The 9,932-nt window shown below is 36.3% G+C and overlaps 1 pseudogene; it reads left to right on the plus strand.

Moving 5' to 3' along the window:
• The first annotated feature begins 1,057 nt into the window (after positions 1–1,057).
• LOC113040097 (leucine-rich repeat and immunoglobulin-like domain-containing nogo receptor-interacting protein 3) overlaps positions 1,058–9,932 on the plus strand; it is a 55,962-nt pseudogene continuing 47,087 nt past the window's right edge.

Below are 9,932 nucleotides of genomic sequence, written 5' to 3' on the forward strand. Positions count from 1 at the left end.
AATGTTAACACAGCGAGACACAGAAGCAGACAGTGAAGCGGCGCTCGTCCACCTCCCTCAGAGACTCATTCTGTGCCGCCGTTACATACACAAAATCTGAGACGTGCACTCATGCACACACATTCTCCCTACACAACCCCTCACACTTTTACAGCACGTAATGACCCCTTCAGAACATGCATTCATGTGCATGCTGGTGAGAAACAACAGAACGTTTTAAAGTCGGCATCAAATAAATATTTGCAACCCATTCTGTGTCTGCGGTGTGATGCATTTCAGTCTGAAACAGGACAAAGATAAATGAGAGTCTGCAGTGAATTGTTAAGCTGGCAAATTTTCCTCATTTTTAATTTTTCTGTATCTTTTATTAGATTAATCAAGTTAATCTCCATTAAATTGCTGTTAACTATTTGCAATATTTAAAAAAAACTGCATAACAGTCGTCTAAAACCATGGCTAAATACAGTTGACTAGTTAACATTAAAGTGATATTTCTCCCAAAAATTTTCATCATTTGCACACAGAACCTGTATGACTTACTTTCTTCTGTTGAACATTAAAAAAAAAAGATATTGAAGAATGGTTTCAGTTCCCATTGTCTTCCATTATATGGACAGAAATTACAATGGTAGTCAATGGTAATCACAATCATATCAGAAACATTGACCCTTGACCCTGTAATGAGCCCTTTTGACACCATATTTAATTCAATGCCAATTACATTAAAAAAATATAGCAACTACACCCAAAAAAAAAAAAAAAAAAAAAAAACATGGGTTGTGGAAATGAGGGTGACCTTGAACCCATAAACAGCAGGACACACTGAACACACTGTCTTCTGTCCCTCATATTCCAGAATATTGCAGATTTTAGCTTTAGGGATCGGCTCTTTTGATTGTCCTACTGTATAAAAACATAGCAGCATGCTAAAAACACCCATAATGTCATAGCAACGGCCTAGCAACACATTAAAGCTGCTTTGAAACGATATGCACCGTGAAAAGCTCCGTGTTGAATCGAGTTGAATGGAATTGTCCACGATCCCTTACCCACGCTGCGTTTTCGCTCCAGTGCGCACTTGCGCGTCGCTCCCCGAGGGGTGAGCTGAAAAACCAAACAGCAGCGTGAGCACTCAGCAGATAGACGGAGACAGAGACGAGGACAGCACAGAGAGACCCGAGACAGCGCCAGTGTGTGTTCTGTCTCTCTCTCTCACACACACACACACACACATGCACGCGAGCGAACGAGTGCGCACGCGCCGACACTCTCTGGAAGAGCATCTCTGATCGTGCGCGCGAGGAGGAGAAGGAGGAGAGTGTGTGTGTCGGCGTTTCTGATGCCAGAGAGGTAAACACATACAGACAGACACACACACACACACACACGCGCTCTCTCAGGCTTAAGGACGCGTATGGACGCGCTCGTGTGACTTATGGACAGACGCGAGGAGGTGACGGCGAGCAGGAGACGAGGAGAGACGCGCACGCTCACGGACAGACAGATGAGGACGCAGCCGTCACACTCCAGACCTGGGTGAGTGAACTTCACACACACACACACACACACACACACACACACACACACACACACACACACACACACACACACACACAACACACAACACACAACACACACACACACACACACACACAACACACACAACACACACACTCGGGAACAGGTCAACCCTGGAGCCGCGCGCAACCTGTGGAGCGCGTGGGTTGCATGCATGCTCTTATGTAACGTTAGTTTTGCTGGAGCGCGTCGCTTTAACCCTGGAAGCATTGAAAGTTTAGTTTGCATGAAGTGAGCCAGCGTTTTTTATTTTAAGACACTGTATCCGCGAGGCACTTTGAAGGGTTGAGCTCCAGGGACTCGTGTTCCTTTCTTTATAGTCTTTCTGTATCAATATCTGTCTCTCTTTCAGTCCTGTCTGCGGTTCCACCATCATTATTGTGCTTTTGAATAGAACTACAGTCTTGTTTGAGAAGAGTGTGCTAGTGAATGTGTTTCAAATCAGTTTTCTGTATTGGTTTGTATCACACGAAAAAAAAAAAATCATATTTCTAGATATAAAAGCCAATGCATGCTACAAGACAGAAGGTCTTTGCCCTGTGCACATTTCATAATTCGATTGCATTGACTCTAAATTTCACCTGTGTAAATGGCAGTGCAATGACAGCAACAAATAATGCGGAGGAAGGTCTTTGCATCATTTTTGCAATGATAAAAGATAAGTAGCATTTGTATCAACAGGTTGACTCATTTCTGTAAATATGAATAAAGCCAAATGCATGCTACAAAACTGAAGGTCATTGCTTGGCGCACATGAGCGGATAGTATTGTGTAAATGGCAATGCATTGACAGCAACAAATATTGCAGAGGAAGGGCCTTGCATCATTTTTTGCTCTGATTTACAGAGAATAATAAAAGATGAACACCAGTTTTTGAAGTTTACACAGACGCACAACTTGCACTTTGAAACCCCCTCTTTTAAAAAGTTTGCATTTTCATGCTTCTATGTGAATGGGTGACCAAAACGCATAGAAATTTTAATTAAAGTCAAATTGATGCCTCTTAAACCTGCAAACAAAATCCTGCACGTAACCATCTCTTAATTTGAGTTTGTGTGACAGCAATAAAATGACAAAAATTGTAATTATTAATCGGAATTAAAATCATTGTGAATAACCATTTAAACATAATTGTAATTAACTGATTCTGTTTCTGATTTAACCGTTACCGTGCAGCCCTAATGCATATATTTTATACAATCAGAAAAAGCAAGTCTTAAGTCTCTAGCAGATCTCGATTTGAGTTCTCCATCAATTACGTGTGCAATACTAGATTTAGGACCATACAGTAGCTTTCAACATGTGTGCACTTCATGCAAAAAATTGCAATCAATGCTCCACAGAAATATGTGCATGCATATTCTGTGCATTAAAACCATGCCAACACAGATATATGTGCTTATGTGTGTGTGTGTGTGTGTGCAGCGTGTTATCTGCCTTTCCCATTCACAAGCCCGGTCATTTTAATGGAGAGTGTTTTTGACAGGCGCGTTACCGTGTTGCCCAGGGCCACGAGGGTTTTAAACAGCCTACAATCTCTAATCGAGAGCGCGAGAAAGATGTGGGACGGAGAGATAGAAAGAGAAGTCAAGCTAGAATAATATACATGGCATGCATGTTAGCCTGTCTGTTTCTGTGAGCATTTGAAGGTGTTTCAGACAGTTAATTAACGCCGTAATCAAGCGACGTACCAAAGGAATCGAACAGAATTATCTCGATTATGACTGATTGAGCCGGTCCACCAGGTTGGCGATTATGACCAAAACCAGGGAATTCGTAGAAATGCATTGTTTGCGCTGATTACTCTTCAGAGGATTTTCTGTCGGATGCTTGCTTTTGATTAAGCGCTCATTTGCATACGTTATAGGCGTCTGTTGAATCTAAATGAGCGTGTTATCTACAGTTGCTCACACAAACCCTAAACAACACCTTCAGTGATTCCTCAAATAAGCGATTAAACACATTTAATGTTGTGCATCTTGTCCATTTCTGATGTATTTCCCGTCTGGGCGTCCTAAAACGGAAAGGCAGGGTTCCTGTATCCAACGGTTCGCCCGTTTGGCATCGGCGCTAATGAAAGCTTCTCCAACGTTTCCTCTAACGAACCCAAAGTGGCGCTGCCATCTGTTTATACAGTTTGATTTTATGGCATGATGAGGAAGAACTGGTTTGACAAAGAAACAGAGTAGCGACAGGAAATGTTTTTGGTGGTTTCCTCTTTCATTAGTAGCGTGTTGACATAATCCCAGCAAAATGTAGTGTTTTTATTCCTCTTGTTTCTTTCAATGGTCTCAGAGGAGCTGTTGGCTGCTCGTTTAAAGCTCAGGGAACTTAATTGAGTTCTTAGTTAAGATTCTCCTAATAAAACAGATCCAAATGTGCCAATAGTTCATTAGATAAGAGTATAGTGCTACAGCATTAATATGGAGAGCTGCTCAGATCATTTGATTGAGAGAAATGATTGCGTTTGATGGATTTTGATTGCAAACTTCAGTAGCTTGGCAAATCTGAGCACTTTGTTGGGATCTTGTTTTGCTCTAGAACAGGGATACCCAAAAGATTTTTGGCAACCAAACCTCTTTGAGCTAAAATGTCCCACTGATATTTCAATAATTTATAGCAAATTCATATGATAATATTTCTCTAATGTCAGTTTTTGTCAGATGACATGCATGTTAACAAATCAAATATATATATATTTTTTTAATATTTAAGTATTGTAAATTGTTTTAGTAAAATTTTAAAATGTATTTTAAAATTATTTATTTTAATTATTAATTTTATTATTTATTTTATTAACATATTCACACAATAATATTTCTCTTATGTCAGTTTTTGTCAGATGACATGCATGTTAACAAATCAAATTTTTATTTTTTATTTTTTAAATAATATTTAAGTATTGTAAATTGTTTTAGTAAAATTTTTAATTAAAATTTTTAATTTTATCATTTATTTTAACACATTCACACGATAATATGTCTCTAATGTCAGTTGCTGTCCGATGACATGCATGTAAATAAATAAAATATTTTTTTTTTTAAATAATATTTATTAAATATTTTAAACAACTTTTTAGTTAATTTATTGATTCATTCGTTTTAATTTTCCATTTTTATAAAAAAAAATCTCTTTTTGTATTATTATTATTATTTTTTTAATAACTCATGGACCCCAGTTTGGAAAACCCTGATCTAGGACAAACAATTGAGATTTTAAAGAAATAGCATTGTTTATTAGATTTTCTTTTTATTCTAGTAGTAAATATACAATGGATATATAGCAAGTTTTATTACATTTTTTTAAACTTCTTGTAAATGATTGTGATTCTGTAGCTGCTGCAGTGTGAAACTGCGCTTCTGACATCCTCCTCCCATTAGAATTCAGGCCAGAATAATAAAACAGACATGTAGAATTATGAGATTTCTATTATAAGACAGAGACTGTCTGATATCTGACTGATGAGACGAAGAGAGACCGGCTTCGTGAATCATAAGTCATTTTGAAAAAACTATTTTCATGATTCTGAAGATCATGTGACACTGAAGACTGGAGGAATGATGCTGAAAATACAGCGGAGCATCACAGAAATAAATTACATTCTAACATACAGAGGATATAGAAAAGAACCAGCTCCTTTTAAAATAACCACATTTTGTTTCTTTGCAGCCTGAAATGAAGCTGTATTTACTGCGAGAGATAACACCATCATGTCAGGAATATCTGTATATTCAGATAGAAAACAACTATTTTAAATTGTACTCCTATTTCACAATATACTGTATTTTTTTTTTATCAAAGAAATGCATCTTTGAAGAGCAGAAGAGATCTCATTGCTTTAAAGGAAAGTTATCCCTCTTTTGCTCAACACAGCAGACGTGAAAGACGAAAAAAGAGAAAGACAGATGTTTTATTGAAGGCTGGATTGAATTGCCGTCATATAAGTGTAGACTAAAGCTTATTAACTTCATTATGGAGATGCATGTCTGTTTAACGCAGGAAATCCAACAGATATAACCTGACCTTGTGTGTGAAGACTCTAATCATCGTTCGTCTCTGGGCTGTACTTGTTTATGAGTTAATTACATTAGTGATTCGTTTAAGTGCGGAGCAAATTCTCTGAGCTAATTAGTTTGGATCTGCTAACTTCAGTCCGTCTCTCAAAGTCATCTGGAGTCACTTTGTGTCTGTGTTCATGAGTTCAGGAGAGTCTGAATCTGAATTACAGCGTAAGGAAGTAGACATTCTCACTCGCTTTTAACAGGATAAGCTACGTTTTTTAGATGGATGGATGGATATATAGATTGATTGATTGATAGATGGATAGATGGATGAATAGACTGTTGATTGGAGAGATGGATGATAGACTGATGAATAAATTGACTGATAGAACGATAGATACTTAGATGAATAGATGGATGATAGAACTATAGATGGTAGATTGATGGATAGGTAGAACGATGGTAACAATAGATGGATGATGAATGGATATATGATAGAAAAATGGATGGATAGAACAGTAGATGGATAAATGTTTAGAACAATTGATATATAAATGGATGGATAGAATGATGGATGGATAGATTATAGAAGTATGGATGGATGGATGGAGAGATGGATCGAATGATGGATGGGTAGAATGAATGGAGAGATACTGTAGATGATGGATATATTGATGGATGGATAGATTGTAGAACAATCGATGGATAAATGCATACATAGAATGATGGATGATGGATTGAACGATAAATGGATAGAACGAAGGATGGGTAGAATGAATGGAAAGATAGATGATTGATAGAATGATAAATGGATAAATGGATAGAACGATGGATGGAAAGAATGAGTGGAAAGATAGATGATGGATAGAATGATAAATGGATAGAACGATGGATGGTAGAACGAATGGAAAGATAGATGATGGATAGAACGATGGATGGATAGATAGTAGAACAATCGATGGATAAATGCATACATAGAATGATGGATGATGGATTGAACGATAAATGGATAGAACAAAGGATGGGTAGAATGAATGGAAAGATAGATGATTGATAGAATGATAAATGGATAAATGGATAGAATGATGGATGGATGCACGGATGGATAGATGATAGAATGTTAGATGTATAAATGCATAGATAGAATGATGATGGATGGAAAGGTGGATGATGGATAGAACAATACATGGATAGAACGATGGATGAGTATATTGAATGAAAAATAGATGATGGATAAAGCAATAAATGGATAGAACGATGGATGGATAGATGGTAGGACAATAGATGGATATATGCATAGATAGAATGATGGATGGATAGAATGATAAATGGATAGAATGATGAATTGATAGAATGAGTGGAAATAGAGATGATGGATAGAATGATAAATGGATAAATGGATAGAACGATGGATGGAAAGAATGAGTGGAAAGATAGATGATGGATAGAATGATAAATGGATAGAACGATGGATGGTAGAACGAATGGAAAGATAGATGATGGATAGAACGATGGATGGATAGATAGTAGAACAATAGATGGATAAATGCATACATGGAATGATGGATGATGGATAGAATGATGGATGGATGCATGGATGGATAGATGATAGAATGTTATATGTATAAATGCATAGATAGAATGATGGATGGGTAGATTGATGAATTGATAGAATGAGTGGAAATAGAGATGATGGATAGAATGATAAATGGATAGAATGATGGATGGGTAGAATGAGTGGAAAGATAGATGATGGATAGAACGATGGATGGATAGATAGTAGAACAAAAGATGTATAAATCCAAACATAGAATGATGGATGATGTATAGAACGATAAATGGATATATGCTTACATTTCACTGTACTTTTACATTTTGTTGCAACATTTTATTTACTTACTGCATCATTCCATTACATTTAGTTTAGTTTGTATCCATTGTGCTCTGCAGGAAAAAATAAGTCTGATAAGTATGAAAAATAATAAGTAATTTTGTGGTTGAAATCCCTTAAATGAGCTACATACAGAGCGTCATCATGTGTACTGGGCCTGTGCTCACTGTGAGGAGTGTGTGCAGCAGTGTTTAAGTGCACTACACTGGCAGGTAACAGTGTGTCTTGTAGAAGATTATTCTGTATGATGGAGCGGCGCCAGCGTCTCTGTGCCAGTCAGCTTTCATTACACACAACACTTCTGTTGCTATAGTAATTCACTGTATGCCATCTTTGATGAATCTCTATTAAAACAGCTCAGAATCGACTCACACCATGTGCAACACACACACTTATTGTCTACACTATTGACTATTGAGAGTTTGACCCTCGCATGCATTTCTCAGAGCGCAGCACAGATGCATAGAGCTCTTCAGAAAGTGCAGAAACATTCGTGACGAAATGCTTCACAGTCACTTTGAGTGACAGATTAATGAGTCAAACAATGACGGTTAAAATATCACCCATCTGCTTTCACAAGCAAGAACTGCAGAGAATCAGCACATGCATTCATTTTGGGTGAAACCAGCGCTGCATTTATTTAATTAAAGAATCCATTCTATTTTTTTTACAATTCAAAACAGCTGTTTTCTGTGTGGATCTGTGTTAAAGTGTAATGTATTTCTGTGATGCATCATTCCGTCAGCCTTCAGTGTCACATGATCTTCAGAAATCAGAATAATAGAAAAAATTTCTAATTATTATAAATATTGAAAACAGTTGTGCTGCACAATATTTTTGTGGAAAAGGAAGCTCCTGTGGTTTCAGTTTGATGGTTTATTTGAAAATGCAGAATTAAGACAAATGTGAATGATTTTACATTTGCAATGTTAAATAAAATTATTATTATTATTTTCTTTATTATAAAGTGAAATATTACAATAGTCGCACTTTCATTTTATTTTATAAATTTTTATATAATTTATTTTAATTCATTTACTTTTTTAAATAATATTTTAAATCTCAAATCACAATTTTATAAGCAAATTAAATAAATAATGTGTACTGTATTCCACATAAACCCAATAGCAGGAATAAAATAAATATTATTTAAAATAATTAATAGTCATTTGTTTGTTCCAAATATAGTTTGCAACATCCCGAAGCTCAACAAAACAATCACAGCATCCAAAAAATATCACTGCGTCTCGAGATACCAGACATATTCGGTACAGTCTCATGAACAAATGGCAAGTCGTTTTGATACGAGCCCAAAATCCCAGGCATTTGAACACTGGCCGAGCTATTTTAGGACCGTAATCAAACTTTAATCAATTTAATAAATCTTGCAGACATAAACCCTGGATTCAAGCCATACGTGAACACGGGTCTGTAATTTCCTCCGCATCGATCGAGTTCTGCGCTTTTGATCTGTAACTCATTAATTAAAATGCAATATTGATAAGAGTCATATAACGGAGCGAGATTGTGTGCAGATTTACGGCCGGGCAGAGGAAGAGGGTCATTTACTGTACGCCTCACATCTGCTTCAGAATCTAAAACACCCTGGTATTTAATAAATGAGACCGAATCTCTAAGAATATCTTCATCTCTCACATGCATCTGTAAAAAGATGTAATACTTGTAATGGCAGCAGTGGATTCTAGGATGAATGTGATTTAGATCTGAATCAGATGCTCAGGTTTTAGAGCAGTAGAGCAATGCATTCTGGGAAATGAAGTTTATCCATCCGGCCATGATTCTGTCCATGCATTTATCCATCTATTGTTCTACCATCCATTTATACATCTTTCCATTCATTCTACCCATCCATACGTAAGACATACATTTTTATGCATGTAAAATACATCTTGAAATCCCCTTTAAACAATATAATAGTAATACTGTAATTGAATATGAAAGAGCACAATGGATTGTAAGATGAAATATATTATGCATGAGATGCATTAATCTTTTTAAAGTTTTTCTGTCGTAATTTGCTGCTTTTAACTCGTTCTCTGAAGTCTCTTGGAGCTGCAGATGCTTTCATATCTTCATATCCCTCGAGGCAGCGACGCTTTTCATTTCTAATGTTACATTAATAAATACATTTCAAATCCAGTTTACTTATCTGAACCCAGGTTTACATTTATTGATTCCAACGTTTCATTATATATACATTTGTTTTATATTGTCTCCCTTAGTTTATTTCAAGGTGGGTTTCATTTTAAGGTGTAGGTGGTATTTTATTAATGTTACATGTAAAAATAAGTGAATGTGTTGCATGCATTATTTATTGCATGATTTGTACTTTTATGTATTGCAACATTCCATGACACTATTGCATTGTTTGTGGGTTTATTTGAGTCTGTAAATCACTCCAGACTGCGTTGAATTTCATTGCATGTTCGCTGAGGGAAAGA

The sequence above is a fragment of the Carassius auratus genome, chromosome 2 (assembly GCF_003368295.1).
Source record: "Carassius auratus strain Wakin chromosome 2, ASM336829v1, whole genome shotgun sequence".
Taxonomy (NCBI): Eukaryota; Metazoa; Chordata; class Actinopteri; order Cypriniformes; family Cyprinidae; genus Carassius; species Carassius auratus.